This window comes from Peromyscus leucopus, chromosome 6 (assembly GCF_004664715.2).
Source record: "Peromyscus leucopus breed LL Stock chromosome 6, UCI_PerLeu_2.1, whole genome shotgun sequence".
NCBI classification, from domain to species: domain Eukaryota; kingdom Metazoa; phylum Chordata; class Mammalia; order Rodentia; family Cricetidae; genus Peromyscus; species Peromyscus leucopus.
In genome coordinates, this window is record NC_051068.1 from 119,785,728 (window position 1) to 119,803,420 (window position 17,693).

At 40.7% G+C, this 17,693-nt stretch overlaps 1 pseudogene; it reads left to right on the plus strand.

Annotated features, from left to right (window-relative positions):
• The first annotated feature begins 15,691 nt into the window (after positions 1–15,691).
• LOC114698242 lies at positions 15,692–16,209 on the plus strand (annotated as a pseudogene).
• Positions 16,210–17,693: the final 1,484 nt, after the last annotated feature.

The following is a 17,693-nucleotide window of genomic DNA, read 5'->3' on the forward strand; positions in this document are numbered from 1 at the left end:
ACAGGTTCACTGTACTTAACAGCACGAGAAACTCACAGGACTGAAATGTGGAACAGTCTTCTGAGTTCTCAAAACTCCAGAAGGATGAGTACATGAAAGAGATGGCTACTACTCAAAGTGATGCATAGCAGGAGCCAAGACTTCACAAAAATCTACCCTACCCTGCTGCTGACCGCCTGTTCCCTTCCACTCTTCAGGACAGGAATCTCCTTTGGCCATGGCTCTCTCAACCAATTGCCTTCTTCCAAAAAAGGCAAGAATTTTGCACAAATATTCAACTTGTTTTGGTTTTAAATCATCCAAGTGTTTGCAGCCAGTTCCACAGTCCACTAGGAGCATGGGAGGAGAAGAGATTAATGACTCTCTAAAGAAAACAAGTCTGAGTACTGTTTCATCCGGATGACAGTGGTCTTGGATGCTGTTAGGTGAGGAAGGAAATTCACCATGATGAAAATGAAAAGAAATATTCCAAGACAAAAGGAAAGGTCAAGGGCCGTCCTATCATTTTTACTCCTTGGGGTCTCTGTTGAGCAAGAAAAAAATAAAAATACATATGATAGTTGTGTCTTACATCTCCTTGTCCTATTTAGGTTTCTCCTTTTCCACTTCTAGCTTAGAAAGAGTAAGTATAACCAAAGGAGTTCCAGTGTCAGCCCTTGGCAGTGAGTGCCCATTGAGTCCCTGGCTGGTGAGTATCCATTGAGTCCTTGGCTGATGAGTGTCCATTGAGTCCCTGGCTGGTGAGTATTCACTGAGTCCTTGGCTAATGATTGCCCATTGAGCCCTTGGCTGATGAGTGTCCATTGAGTCCCTGGCTGAGCCCTTGGCTGATGAGTGTCCATTGAGTCCTTGCTGGTGAGTGTCCATTGAGTCTTTGGCTGGTGAGTGTCCATTGAGTGCCTGGCTGGTGAGTGTCCATTGAGTCCTTGGCTAATGAGTACCCATTGAGCCCTTGGCTGATGAGTGCCCATTGAGTCCTAGCTGGTGAGTGTCCATTGAGTCCTTGGCTAGTGAGAGCCAGCTGTCTCATCCCAGCTTTGGTACCAGCAGAGGGATGAAGAGAAGCATGGCCCTGGATGTCAGCATGGGATTAAACAAACACCTGGTTCTGTCTGCTTCATGTGGAACCACATTCGGAAGGGAGCCTAGACAAAGCTTTTCTACTTTAAATTACAGGAATGCATAGTGGATGTCTGATGATCACAAAGAGTGATTGGAGGGTGAAAAGCATTGGAAATCATTTCCTGTCATAATCCCCTCACATCGCTTTGCATCTCTAATATAGATCGCCTGGGAAATAATTTTAAAGCATTTAAAGTACCTCCCATGTTATATTATGAGCTATTGGGTTTCTACGGCTTGAAAGAGCAATGAGACTGCAGCTTCAAGAACTAATAGCAAAGCATAAAAATGCTGGAGTCTAACAGAACACAGCTGATTAGAGGCCAAAGCCAGGGATGCAGGCATTCCTACACACCCAGCCCGATGCTGAGAGAGCCACCTCTGTAAAAGGGAGTAGCAGTTTCTTCCTGCATGTGTTGTGCTCCACATCTTTGTCTTCTATTTTCTTTGTTCCTGTTGGCTTACTAATTAGCTGTGATTTTTTTTTAATTCTCCTTATAGTAGGTTAATTTTGTCTAACTCACCAGCAGGGGTTTTGTAATACATAATTCACAGAGCAATGTCAATGATTAAAATTCCTTCATTAACACAGCACCTTAAAGATAATAAATATGAAGCATTTAGTTCCCAATCTGTGGGTACAGAAAGCTTCCTTTCGTGTGTGGGGGAAACGAAAAAGCTTGCTCAGATGATGGGCACTGGAGTAAAATAAAAAAAATTAAAAAGGCTGGAGCCTGAGTTCTAAGCTGGTGCAAAAACAAACAAATCAAAAAGTACTGATTTTAAGCCCTTTAATTCTGCAGGGGATTTTAGAGAAAGAATAATAGAAATTACACAGTCAGGGGATTCCTTGGCTTTCTTTTTGAAGAGCCACTTTGTGGTGTCAAGGCTAGCCCTCTCAACTGAGGGTGTTCACCTCCTGCACAAAAGGTCCCTATGTGGTGGAAGTTGCCCTAGCTTCCACATGCCCCTTCTCAATTCTGTCCAACAGTTTTAACTGCTTTGACTGTGCAAGAAGAGCAGTGCAGTAATTAGATACAGAGGATGAAATTTCATTTAGAGAAATTTTAATAACTCCTAGAACATCTGTCCCTCTGAACCCTGTCTTTCCACCTACTCACATGTGATCTTATATTTCACTTCAAGTGCAAACCTTTTTTGCCTCCATGTACTCAATCCCACACTAAAATAATAATAATAATAATAATCACAAGCGCCTTGGCAACAGTAGCCAAGAAAACTGAATCTGAATCAGATCACTAAATGTGATTGTGCTCAGAGCATTTTCTCTCAGTAGAGTGAGTGTGTGTGTGTGTGTGTGTGTGTGTGTGTGTGCGCGTGCGTGTGTGCTGTGTGTGTGTTTCTTCCTTTCTCTTCTCCAAAGATGAATCAGACTATTTTGGATTGTATATTTTTGAAGGAATGAATATATATATATATATATATATATATATATATATACATATATATACATATATATGGCAGTAATTACATATAGAACTAGTTAATTTAGAATATTCTTTAGCAGTAAAGATATAAGTCAATACCAACTTTGCACACAAAAAGCTTAAAGTTCAAAGACACATAAGTGGAATTAAAAACCACAAAATTTCCACCCTGTCCAAAGGTTATGGCTCAGATTTAACAAGAGGCCTCGACATAATGCATTTTCTACTCTCAGCTCTGGTTCTAATAGTTTTGTCTCCAGAACCAAAACACAGCATCAGACTTAGCCCTCAATTGGCATTTTGAGCTTAAGAGACATGGAGCAGGGTTACCGAAGTGGTCTCTCAATACGTCATCCATTCCAGTAAATAGCCTGTCCCCTTCAGAAGCAGGTCAGCAGCAGGCCAGTCAGAGGAAATGCTCATGGGCTTGTCCCTGCTCTAATCCGCCTGTGGCTAATTTCAAATATTTTCTATTTTTAGTGGATGGTGGCTCCCATTGCTCTCATAAGCTCAAATAATTACTCCCATTTTTTAAAAAAATGTGAGCAGCACATGGTCCTAGGAAAGCCAGCCACTGCGCAAGCTACTCAAACTAATACTGAATATTGTCAGGCCAAAGTTGCTACTGGTCAACTGGCACGCAGGGAAGTAGTAATGAATGTTTCTATTTTTAAAAATGGTAGAGAAGCTTTAATTTCACACATATAAACCAAAAAGAATTGATTTTTTTTCCTTGTTTCCACTTGCAGATTTAAGTCTGGGTACCTTGCCAAGCTTGGTCAACTGATTTCCATTAAAGATAACTGATGAGCTGGGTGCAGAAGTACTAGGACCCCAAACTACTGGGCAGTAAATACATATGACTCAAATAACTCGTGTATGTTATATGAATGCATTTGAATCACAGTGTGAGGATCTGAACTCATGGTGTCCCAGCGCTACATAAAAGAGTGTGGGAAAGTGATGCAGGGGCATTGACTCAGTGGATAAAGAACTGGTCACATTAGTATCAGGCACCACACACTGAATCCCCAGAACCCATGCAAAGCCAGATGTGCTTTCACACATCTGTAATCCTTGCACACTTGCAGAGAGATGGGAGGCTGAAGCTAGAGAACCTAGGAAAACTCAGAAGCTCTGGGATGAGTCGGCTTATAGTACAAAACCTTTAACAACAAAAGACCTGCCATAGACAAGGTTAAAGGGAGGACCAACACCTGAGGTTGCTCTCCGAAATTTGTAGGCACACTGATGCTACATACACCACACACACCACACACACACACACACACACACACACACACACACACACACACTCACATTATACACACACATATAAACAGTTAATTAGCAAAGCTAAAGAGAAGCTTTTTATGCAAAAATCAATGTCCTCTCCTGGCATTTTTCACTCTTCCCAGGGTGTTCATGACTATTTCCAGACTGACTATGCATCAATCAAGTATTCAGAACATCAAGTGACTAGTTTACTTGATCTTGATGTGAGGTCTCCAGTTAGGTGCCTATGTATACAGGCCTCTAAGGTACAAAGTCATATTTTCGTTGACCCTTCATTCTGTTGTGTCTCTATGATACTTCAAGATTATAGTGAGGACTTTGTATTTCATTTTGACATTGGAAATGGGGTTTAAATCAAAGTAGAACATAATGAGGTAAAAGGTTCAACCTGGTGCATGTATTGACAAGAAACCTCACTGAGACAAAACAAGGAGTGTAGAAGTCCTGTCCTAGAGAAAGAGGGTACTGGTTTCACTAGAAGGAAACGAGCAATGCTTATAGACAGGGGCTACACTCAGATATTAGGAAAGCAGAGTCAAAAAAAAATTTGTAGGTGGAATGATCAAGTCCACTGAAATGTAAGCTGCATTGTGACTCCTATGTGCCTGGACAACAGTGATTCATCCCCAGCCCTACACAGAGCCTGGAGTATAACCTCTCTCTGATGCAGTGTCCAAGAGTCTTCCCAGAGAACTAGAAGGATGGATGAAGCTGCCGTTTATAGAGCAAGGAGAACATTTTCAGAGGCTTTCCTAGAGAGAAACATGAAATGAGCAGTTCAACTCTGCAAGTGCCAAGTTTGAAATGTCTACTAGATATTCAGGTTCAGAGCCCACATGGACAGCATGCCTGTAAGTACAGACACCAGAAAAAGTGGGTGGGAAAGTGAACTTGACACTTGTTAGAAAATAGGTAAAATTTAAGACGGCGGGAGAGGGGGGCAGATGAGACCATCCAGGCTGTGAGGATCAAGGTTAGGAAATGAAGAACAACAGTAAAATGATTAAGTGAGAGGGAGACCAATGAAGTTGCCTCGGAAGCATGAAGAAGAAGAATCTTGAACAGAATAGTGAAGTCAATGCATCATGTGCTGTTCATGAAGCCATCAGGGACCATATGGAAGTTCACCACAGGAGTCTACGGCACAGAGGTGAAGGGTGAGTCTGACCAGAGCAGTGCTGGTACATCCCTGTGAATTAACAAAGGAAGTAGGTGACACTACCACATAGAACAGCAGAGTGCAAGCAGACATGCCATGGACACATGTGGATGAGGAAACCAACATTCTACTCCAAATCTATTTCAAAAAGCATCTTACATCTCTCATGTTATTCACACTTTACTGAAAGTGTGTGCCTGGAGAGATAGTTAAACAAACTTAAAGGCACATAAAAATTTGAAATAACAAATAATAAAATAGAAAACCATCTGGGATAAATATGTTCATTAGAAGATTAGATATGGTAGTAAAATGTTTAACAAAACATCAAGCTGTAATAAATAGGTGGGTAACATGATTTATTTAGAACTGGCACATTGTGCACAATTAAAATGTTCAGTAGAAAGATTATGTGCTTAAGTAGTCAAGAGTATGAGATGGTATCATAAAATGTCATGACTATGTGATATAACATTTTATGGCTATAAAACAGTGTCTGGGAAGATGGCTCAGTAGGTAAGGTGCTTACCATGTATGCATGAGGACCTGAGTTCAGATCCTCAGAATGCTCCTAAAACTGGATGTGGTGGCATACAACTGCAATCCAAGTGCTCCCGTAATGAGATGGGAGGCATAGACAAAATTCCCCAGTAGTTCCTGAGCCAGCTAGCTTGGAGAACACATCCACAAATAATAAGAGACCTTGTCTCAAACAAGATGGAAGGTAAGGATGGACACCCAGGGTTGTCCTCTGACCTCCATACATGTACTGTGACACTCATACACATGAGCGTAGCGCGCGCGCGCGCGCACACACACACACACACACACACACACATCCTACACACACATGAGGAGGAAGTAAACAGAGCAGAAATTGCAGATTTATATGACAGTATATATTGTTTGAAATCATATAAGTCTGATAAATGTGTGCATTCATTTGTATTTGAGGTAAGATATTATAGGAGCATGCCAAAATGTCAGTAGAGTTTTCCTATCCATGAAGATTCTCTTTAATTTTCTCTTTTTATTTGTTACATTGAATTTCTTAACTTTTCTCAAATATCACTATATTGCTTAAAAAATGAAAAATATACTTTTAATTATAACAAAGAATTTATTGAGTATATATTAGTGTATATATAGTATAGTCAGCATAATATGAAATTTCACAAATGCTAAGATTTAATTCCTAGTCAAGGAACCACCTGATCTCCACATATCCATTTGACAATGGACTGGGGTAGAGTCTGCAAAGATGAGACTAATGAGACCTGCCTTTGCACTGTAGTGGGTATTCATTCCACCTATGACCTTGGGGTACCAGCCCCTAGGGTGTGGCCTCTTGGCTAGCTTAAGATGGTGGGAGCACATACACAGAGTCTCTCTCTCTCTCTCTCTCTCTCTCTCTCTCTCTCTCTCTCTCTCTCTCTCTCTCTCAGATGTTGGAGACTGAAGCTGGCTGGCGGTGTGAAGTACTGTGGAACTAGTTCCAGAACTCTGTGACTGAATCTGCCTTATCCAGTATTAGTGAGTCCCCCCACCCCCAATGTAATGCTTTAATAAATCGTTCCTTATCAGTAATCCATGTATTTTCTTCATTATCTGGTGCCCAACGTGGGGCATGAACCCCTGACCCTGAGATTAAGAGTTTTATTCTCTACTGACTGAGCTAGCTGGGCCACATCCTAGGGGCTGGTACCCCAAGGCCAATGGTGGAATGAATACCCACTATACTGCACCTACATCAAATCTGATAAGAACATTCTATACTCCTCTCTTTTGGACTACCTCAATATTCTAAATTCCAAGAGTCTTATCTGTTTTCTCTCTTTCTTATGAACATATCACTAAAAAAAAAATATTTTGCAGGGGATGGAGAGGTGGTTCATGGGTTAAGAGTGAGCACAGTTTTCCAAAGGACCAGAGTTATGTTCCCAGCACTCATATCAGGCAATTTACAACCACTTGTAACTCATAACTCCAAGGGATCTTATACTCTACAGTGCACTCATTTGCACAAACCCACCCCAACACAAACACATAATTAAAGAAAAATATTTATTACAAGTAATTGTACAAAAACAAATTATGAGAAATTTTAGAGAAAATAAGAGGGAGGGGGAAGGAAGGAGGGAAGAAGGGAGAGAGGGAGGGAGGGAGGGAGAGAGAGAAAGAATGAATGAATAATGAATAAGTAGCTTGTAGGTTATATGTATGTTCAAGGATGTGTGGTGTGTGTGCATATGTATGTGGAGGCCAGAGATAGATATTAGATATCTTCCTCTATTACTGTCAACCTTTTTATTTTGAAATAGTATCTCTCAATGAGCCTGAAGCTTGCCACTTCATCTGGACAGGTCAGTGAGGTCCAGGATCCACCTGTTTCCCTGGCACTAGGTTATAGGTGAACACCAGTACACTCAACTTCATACACTGAAGATCCAAACCTGGGTTCCCATGCTTGTGCAGCAAGCAGTTTGTGCATTGATCTATCTTGCCAGGCCCTAAAGAAAAGATTTTTAAGACATTTGATATGGGCTGGAGAGTTGACTCAGTAGTTAAGAGCATTTATTGCTTTTACAGAGGACCTGAGTTCAATTCCCAGCAACCAAACAGTGACTCCTAACAGTCTGCAAATCCAGTTCCAGGGGATATTATTCTCTTTTCTGAACTCCACGGGCATCAGGTACACACATTACACACAGCACTCATATACATTAAATAAAACTATGTTTTAAAATAATTCAACAACTTTAAAGGAGAGGGGTAAAGCATCCATTCTCTGAGCCCTATGATGCCAACAAATAGTGCTAAGTATCAGCTCACTCCAGGCTCAAACAGATTTTCTAACTTTCATGCATAACGGAATCTGATTCCCTCATTTCTCCAAATTACCCACTATTCTAATGGGGCTAATGGATTGTTTTCCTTACAACAAAGGCCTATTATAAGCTATTAACAGAATCAATTTTAAACAAATGCATAGCTGTTTCTTTGTCTTTTAGTTGTGTGATTTGATGAGCACAAAAAGAGGCTGAAAAACAGAGAGAATGCTGTTGCTCCTGCAGTATTTCATTATGTTTAAAGCTGCATTATCAATGCTATGTTAAGCCCCTATAGATTCCACTTCCTATATATTTGATATATTTTTTAATTTTATATGTGTGTAGGGGGTACACACTATGTGGATGGTAGGGATGTCAATGCCTGTGTGGGTGCCCAAACTTCTGGAAGCCAGAAAACAGTGTCAGGTGCCTTCCTCAATCTCTCTCTACCTTTTTTTTTCCAAAGAGGGTTTCTCATTGAACCTGTAGCCCAACAATTTGGCTTTGCTAGATAGCCAATGAGTTCCAGCAACCTGTCTCCAGTGTTTTACATGGCTGGTAGGGATCCTGAGATAATGTGAATAGTTGATTTGCATTCCACTGAACAAATTCGCTAGAATCTGTTTAAGAAATCCCATACTGAGCATGTAGATAATTTTGACTTTCCATCCTCTGAGAACAAAGCTACCCAAAATATCCTTGCAGATATAAATTTGTACAAGACTGGTTATATAATCAGGCTACATAGCATCGCATACTGCTAAAACTATAAAAATGTGTGTAAACATTAATTGTCTTCCCCCAAAGTGGTTTCTTCTAAATATCTAATTTCTTTGTTAGAAGAGAAACTAACATTTTTCTGGCAATTGTGGTAGGTGTGGGCTATCAAGATGGTTTGGCAGGTAAAGATGTTTGCCTCCAAGCCTAAGGACCTGAGTTCAATCTCTGAGATTCACAGAGTGGACAAAAGAATCGACTCTCAGATTTTGTCACCTTGGCACAGGGTACACACACACACACACACACACACACACACACACACACACACACACACAAATAATAATATAATTTTATGAAATGTATAACAGGTAATAGTAGGTAACTTTGTAGCAACAAACCTTTACACTAATCTTGTTGAATGCATTCATCCCATCCATTTTTACAAAAAAATGATAATGAGAGTGAGTCCAGTAGGTTAAAATAAGTTTCTCAAGATCACACAGCTAGGAGACTAAAGAAAAAAGAAGGAAAGAAGGAAGGGAGGGAGGGAGGAAGGAAGGAAGGAAGGAAGGAAGGAAGGAAGGAAGGAAGGAAGGAAGGAAGGAAGGAAAAAAATTAACCTTGAGGCTGAATCCAAGACTTAAGAGAAGTCAGTTGCAGGCTTACATTTGTCATTTTGCTCCTTTCAGAGTAGTGAAAACTTAGCTTGATAAGAAGCACACAATGAATTAAGAAAATGTGGTACATATACACAATGGAGTACTACTCAACAGAGAAAAACAATGACAGCATGAAATTTGCAGGCAAACGGATGGAACTAGAAAATATCATCCTGAGTAAGGTAACCCAAACCCAGAAGGACAAACATGGTATGTACTCACTCATAAGTGGATTCTAGATATAAAGCAAAGAATAATCAGACTGCAACCCACAGAACCAGGGAGACTATATGGCAGGGGGACCCTAGGATGAATGTGGCTTGGAATAATTTGGGTTTTACTCAAAACAAACAAACAAACAAGCACACAATCAAATGACAAATGCCTGAATAAAATGTCCTCTTTGAAAAAATAGTTTTGCTGTTTGTTCATTTATCTGGAATTAAATTTCCTGGTCCTTTCATTGTTTTTGTTCTTCCTTTGGTTTTCCCCTTCCTCTGAAGAATCTATGTCATTTCTCCACTTCTTTCTGACTGTGCACTTGCTGTGTCTCCATGACATAGCCGTGGTCCTCATTGTCTGCCCGAGATGAATGGTACCCACATCACATTCCAGACAACCCTGGCATTCTGATTGGCCACACTGCCTATTGAGCACAGTGTGGCTGGAATGCACACTCCGATCATTTCTTGGCACTGAAGAATCCTACTGGTGGGGAACAAAGACTTTGCACATCACAGCAAAGATTAAATGTGATGAGAGAAAATTTATGGTTCTCACCATCTACGGCTCCTGCCTTTGGGTGTTTGCTAGGCATGACATTAAGATGGACAGCTAAACTTGGCCAGATTACTACTGCAATGTCCAGAACAAAAGCTTCCTCTTCATGAAATCAGAGAGAATGAAGGTTAAGGAAAAATTTAACTCTAAAAAGTGGACAAACAGATCTGCTCATGTTTTTTAATTGATACAATTATTCATAAGATTTTTATCAAAACGCAAGAAGCTTCTAACTATTAATAAACTTTTTTTCCTCTTCAGCGCTTGTCTTTTTTGTATAGTTTGTGTTTCTCTGCTTGTGTTCTTGAACGAAGATGTTTTCTTGGGATGCTTTATCCACTTTCCCTTGCCTTAGATTACAAATCTAACCAAACATACCTAAAGGTCTCTTGCCAAACTTCCCTTCTAGCTCCAAAGTTAATATTGGCTATTCACTATCCCAAAGATATTCTAGCTCTTTAAAGTTATGAGATTTATTGGACATGACACCCCCTGAGTATGGCTTTCTAGATGAAGGAGATTATTTCCCTGAAGAGCAGATCCTTTGTCAGACACACCTCATGCCTTAGTAGTCACCTTCTGAACATTGTTCCATCAGTTATATATCATGGAAAGATTTGGGTCGATTTCCTCTGTTGTTTGGTGCTGGCATTTATTTGTCTGTGTATCTGTCACTTAGTGAATATGTCGCTTATGATTAGCTTGCAGCAGTTGGGGTATGTGTGTTTATGTTTAACTCAAATGTGCCCACTACTATGCATTAATACCAATTCGGAGGTGTGCTACCGAGTTATCTCAGCAATGGCCGCATTCTCTGAGCTGCTTATATGGCAGCGTTTTAATGCGCCGTCATCCAAATAGTCTACCAGCCTTGTTATCATGACAAGCTCAAGACCAAGACCATCTAGAAACCAATTGACGCTGCTGAGAGCCACCCCTTTCAGAGCGCATCATACCCACATTTATGTGTTCATTTGAATAGCTTTTCACACTGTCCCAGACAGGCTGTAATGAAATGAAGAATCTTTATCAATTCTCGACTGGCAGATCCATGTGACCAAAGGGAGTCTTTTGCCAGCAATGAATACCAGAACCACTAAAGAACCTGGAATGTTTATCAGTCTTCTATAGTTATTGACAGAATACATTCAATTGTCCTAAATATGTCATAACTATGCCCCAGTGTCATAGTGTTCTTTATTGCCATGCACATTTTGACCTGTGTAATTTTCTTCATCACCAACCACAGGGTTAATGATACAGACCATGTGTATCTCATTGGACAGCGGGGTGGTAGGAAACAGTTTTAGTTCCCAGAGACTAGTCCCAAGGTATAAGTCAGTGTGGTCATTCCTCTCAGAGAACTGAAGTGCCATGCTTTTGGATAACAATTTCTTTTTCTCTTTTCTCTTTATTTTTTCTCAGGGTAGAGGGAGAGTGTTTCCCAAGGTTTGTTTTGTTTGTTTTGTTTTTTGTATCTTAGCCTGGTCAAATTTCCTATGAAGAAGATTTGACTATTCACATACTAGATGACTCAAATATGAAAACTATATATACACAAATACATGGCTTACAAAAATATTGGAATAGTGTTAAATCTATACTTTTAATTAGTTATTCTTCCAAGAAAAAAACAATCCAATCAAAAGAAGCTGTTACCTCAGATTAGAAAGCAATAGCACTTTTCTTTCAGCAGAGAGATAAATCTTACTATCTTCCTTTGAGTACATTGTTCTTACCAACTCTCTGGTATTTGCCTGTCATTCCCAACACACACCTAACACTGTGGTCAGAACCATCCCTCAACTGTGGCTTCTTATCTCAGTCTAGTAGTCCAGTCCCCCTGGGTGGCTGTCTGGGTTATAGTTCAGCAGGTGTCCTAAGGCCTCTGCTCCAGGGTTTCTAATCTAGTCAGCAGGATTTGAGTGATGAAAGAGTGTCCCATATCAATGGTCACACTAGGTAGTAGGATCAACTGGTCTGAGATCCCCAGCTCTGTACTGCCTAAAAGTTAAAAATGCCTCCCCTGCTTTACCGTCAAAAGATGGACATCAATGGAGGGTGAGACTGAAAAATCAGGGGTAAGTGTAACAAAGATGTTTGTTTTCTCCTATAGTATAAATCCCTGGAATATTGGATAAGAAGAGACTAAAATTGCCTTAAAAACAGCTGGTCTTTATATATACAAATGTTAATAGTGTTATAAACTTTGTGCCTATTTGCTGTCAACTGCATACCTATTTTGAAGGTTGTTTAGTTTACTTTGGGATCAAACCCAATGTTATGAAAGAAATTCACCTCTGAGCCACACACACGCACACTCATTGTCCTGTGCACACTTTTTTTCAACAGGTATTTTCAATACTTTTACCTTTAGTAAGTTTGCCTTACAGTTACTGATTTATGAAAGCTTTACACATATATCAAATTTCACAAAGTTGGCAAGGCGATAGTATGGAAAAATATATGAGCAACATACATCACAAGGTGATTAGAGCAATGATAAAATGATTAGTGCTTATGAGGGTTTCCTGTGCAAAAGATGCTGTTTCTTGGTGCTTGTGGATCAATTTTGTAACTCCCTGGAGGGAGCTATATTATCATCTTCATTAAACTAAGGGAAGAGTGGGTGGGTAACTTATCAGAGGCTATAGTAAGCAAGAGTGACCTCCATACGCTCACAGATTTGAATGCTTGGTTATTAGGGAGTGGTATTCCTTGACAGGCATTAGGGAGTATGGCCTAGCTGGACAGGAATAGCATTATTGGAGGAAATGTGTCACTGGGTATGGACTTTGGGGGTTTCACATGCTCAAACCAGGCCCAGTGTCTCTCTTTGTCTCTCTTCCTGCTGCCTGCTAATCCAGATGTAGAAATCTCAGCTACCTGTCCAGCATCATCTCTGCCTGCCTACGCCATGCTTCCCTCCATGCTGATACTGAACTAAACCTCTGTAACTGTAAGCCAACCAATTAAATGTTTTCCTTTATAAGAGCTGCCATGGTCATGTTGTCTCTTCACGGCAACAGAACACTGACTAAGACAGAAGTTGGTGCCAAGGACTGGGGAATTGCTGTGACAGGCTTAACCATGCTTTTGGTGGTGGAATGTGGCTGGGGCTTTGGATTAGGAAAGCAGTTGAACACTTTAAACTGGACTCACTGAGTCATACCAGTAGGACCATGCAAGACAGTGGTGTTGAGAGCCATGTTGATTATGACAGCCCAGCTCAATAGTCTCAGAGGAGAAGAATATTAGCAAGTGGCCTAGAGATCATTCTTGTGATATTTTGGTAAAGAATGTGGCTCCTTTTTGCCCCTGTCTGAAAAGTCTGCCTCAGGCTAAACTGAAGATTGATGGCAATGGCAAAGGAGATTTCAGAACAACCTGGTCCTGACTGTGTCACCTGGCCATAAGCGGCTGGTCTTATGCAGATAAATAATGAAAAGGAGCAAGCTGGGCAAGAAAAAAACACAAAATGTACAGTTTGAGGAGAAGAGGGGCTACAAGAAGAGTAATGGGGCCATGTCCTGTGCTCAAGGAGAAAAAACAGATTAAAGCAAAAGCTTGATTCTAAATGCAATAAAGGGAGTGGTGACCTCATGGCAAGATCCCACCCAGTTAAGCTTCCAACTTGCTATGAAAAGGAATGGTGACACACACCTTTAATCCTAGCACTCGGAAGGCAGAGGCAGATGATTTCTGAGTTTGAAGTCAGCCTGGTCTACAATGGGAGTTCTAGGACAGCCACGCTTAGGCAGTGAAGGAAACCATTGAAAACAGAAAGCTGGTGAAAATGTATTTGAACAAGAGGCCCCAGCAAGCAAAAGAACTTGGCAGCTTCAGCTATATGGTCCTGGCTTTAGAGCCAAATATGCAGGAAAGGGGTTTTAGAATCTCCCTCCATGGCTAAGAACAGCCACTGAGGCCCACGAATGTCAGGAGTGTCCCTGACTAGAGGCCCAGAGAGGCCATTGTGTGAAGCTGTGAAAATGGAGCCTGGATTTCATTGGAGACCCCAGGATTTTGGAGATGTCAGAGTCCTGGGATACCCTTCAAGAAGAGCTGCTAACAGGGAGTGGAACCAGCCTAAGAGACAGAAGTGTTTTGTAGTCAACATGCTGAAAGGAGTTGGAGATCTGAAGAATGCTTTGATGTAAGACATGGAGATGCAGGATTTGAAGTGTTCACTGCTGGTTTTAGATCTTGCTTTGTGCCAGTATTTCCTCACTATGTTCTCTTTCCTCCCTTTTCGAATGGTAATGTATATTCTGTGCCACTGTATGTTGGAAGTGTATCATCTGCTTTTTTATTTTGGTTTTATGGGGATTACAGTTAAGAGATTGCCATGAGTCTCAGAAAAGACTTTGAACTTTGGACTTTTAAAAAGTATTGAGACTGTTATAGACTATGGAGACTTCTGAAGTTGGACTGAGTGAATTTTTGCATTATGATATGACTACAAACCTATGGAGGACATGGAATGGAATGTTGTGGATTTGAATAAGAATGCCCCCCTTTGGCTCACAGATTTGAATGTTTAGTCATTAGAGAATGGCAATACCTAACAGAGATTAGGAGCTAGGAAGCGTGGTCTTGTTGGAGTAAGGTATGGCCTTATTGGAGGAAATATGTCACTGGGCAGTAGCTTTGCAGTTTCAAATGCTTAAGCCAGGCCCAGTGTCTCTTTCTCTTCCTGCTGCTTACCAGTCCAGATGTAGAACTCTCAGTTACCTGTCCAGTACCATGTCTGCCTACGTGCTACCACACGTTCCTCCATACTGATAATGAACTAAACCTCTGAAACTGTAAGCCAATCCCAGTTAAATGTTTTCCTTTATAGGAGTTGCCGTGGTCATGGTGTCTCTTCACTGCATTAGAACAGTGACTAAGACATGAAAGGAGAACATCGCTTGGGTCTTGGCCATCTCTCTATACCCCAAGGTGGTTTCCAAATTAGTAGAGGTAAAAATCTTGTTAGAAGTCTAAAAGAATTCAAGTATAGAATCTGGAGATTACTGGAAGAAATAAAAATATCATCTCCTACTCCAAAATGAGTGTAATTTTTTTATCAGGGGGGATGTTATGTAAATCCACAACCCAAGTGCAGGCTGTACTGGTAAAACGCTTGAGGTTGCCTGAGTGTGGCCACAGTGACTATTGATTAATGGCCTCTGACACCAAGAATCCTCAGCTGCCTTTCCTCACTATGCTAAGAAACCAAGTCTCCAAGTCTCTGTAAGATTCAGATTCCCATCTTTAATTTTCTACTTCCTCTTCTGTAACTGAGAGTCACATAGCAACTACTTCCAAGCACAGTTATGGAAATTTAATGAAACAGTATGTGGCCAGAGTTTCTCACGACATTTGGCAAAGAGCCAGGCAAATAATAACCACTCAAATTAATATTATCTACCTTGGTTTGATGCAGGACGATATATTTTGCCCAGCAGTCAATGAGCAGTTATGAGAAACACTGCCAAGGTATGGTAACATAAACCTGTAATCTCAGTTCTTGGGAGGTAGAGGCAGGAAGCTAGCCTGTAAGCTCATAGGCTAGCTTGGAAAGAAAGAAAAACAGAAAGAAAGGAAGGAAGAAGGAAGGAAGGAAAAGGAAGGAAGGAAGGAAGGAAGGAAGGCCCTCTTCCTGTAAGTGGCCTGAGCTGATCTGCGAAGATGGTACAATACTCTCTTGACCCAGAAAACCCTACAAAATCAGGCAAATCAAAAGGTTTAAATCTTCCTGTTCACTTTAATAACACCTGTGAAACTGCTTGGGCTGTCAAAGATATTCATACCAGAAAAGCCACCAATTATCTGAGAGATGTCTCTTTAAAGAAGCCATGTGTTTCCTTCTAGTGGTATAATGTAGAGTCTAGGTCCACACTGATGGCCAAAAAAGAGTGCTGATATTTTTTGCTGCACATGCTTAGAAATGCAGCAGTAATGCTGAACTTCAGTGTTTAGATGTAGATTCTCTAGTTGTTGAACACATCCAGGTGAACAAAGCACCTGAGATACACCAACAAACTCATGGAGCTCATGGTTAGATTAACCCCTACAAGCACTCACCTAGTCACACTGAGATGATCCTCAATGAAAAGGAACAAATGGTTTCAAAGCCCAAAGAGGAGATTGCACAGGAAAAAAAGATATCCCAGAAGAAAGTGAAGAAACAAAAACTTATGGCATAGGAATAAATTCACCATAAAATACAGATAAAAGTAAAAAAAAAAAAAAAAGATAGGAAGGAAGGAGGAAAGAAGGAAGGGAGGAAGAAAGAAAGAAAGGAAGGAAGGAAGGAAGAAAGAAGGGAAGAAAGGAAGAAGGGAAGAAAGGAAGAAGGGAAGGAAGAAAGAAAATGAATTAAGAGGGAGAAGAAAGAAGTTTTACATACCAAATTTCACAAAGTTGACAAGAAAAAATATTATGGGGAAAATATATCAGCAGCATATATCACAAGTTGCTTAGAATAGTTAGCACTATTATTATTAGGAAGCAAGTGGGCAGACTGATTGTTTCCCTCTTGCCCCACTCACCATACACAACTTGGGCATTATGAGTTGAAGAACTGGTCTAGCCTGGAAGCACTAGTCCAATTCTGAGTTAGAAGCATGTTCCTCTGATTGTCCCAGAAGTCAAGAAAGTCACCTCCCTTCCACCTCCTACTACATCCTGTAATCCATAATGGATCAAGATGCAGCCCCCTCCCAATTGCCTCATCAAAGTGTATCAGGTAATGTACATATATACTTAAAAAGAGAAAAAAAAATGAAAAGAAAGAAACTCATTATTGTGATCTGCTGGATAGCTTGTTTTAGGTCCTGGCCATTGATCATTCCTCTCTTCTCTGGAAAGTAGAAGCAAAATGATGGACAGTAACAAAGGGAGAGAAGAGGAGACATTAAATCATATCCAAAAAGAAACAAATGTAAGAAGATTTGACAGCAACAATTTGTGAGTCAACAGGGAGGCTTACTACCGGGAAGTGCAGTGAATCAAAATGATCAAATGATTTTATTAGTTTGGTTTTATTAGTTAGATCTATTACCTTTGTTTTTTCATGATCAGGGAGAAAACAAAGTAATTATCATCCGTTTATCAAGACAGGGCCTCATGGAACTCTTATGCCGCTGGTTCTCTGATTCTGCACTGCCGAGCTGTGTCTGGTGCCCTTTGCTGGGAGCTCTTTGCCTCCCACTCACCCTCTTCCTTAAGTAGGGTACTGGAATGCATCTCACAACTCTCAGAAAACTGCTTCACAACATGAAGAGAAAAGTACACTGTGTGGCTATTGTATTTAAAAAGCATTGAAGATGGACACTGCTCAAAGCTGAGAGAGGGGAAAAAATCTTAATTTATCTTCAAGGCCCAGCCTGTAAGCATGGTGCTGCAGTCACAGCAGATATCCGCCTCACATCACTGCCCTCCTCGGCAAGCCCCTGAACTTTACCTGCTGTAATCACATTCTCTGTGGGAGGGAGGGGATTCGGCTACCAGGAAAGCTAATTCTTGGGCCTGCCCTAAGTGAAGACGAACAGTCATTATAAACCATTCCAGATTACAGACAGGCCCTCTGCCATGGAAACTGCTGTAGACAGGACCGAGACAATTACCAATGAAAGGAATATTGTTATTTTAAGAAATCTAACATTTTAATACATATGTGAAAAATGAG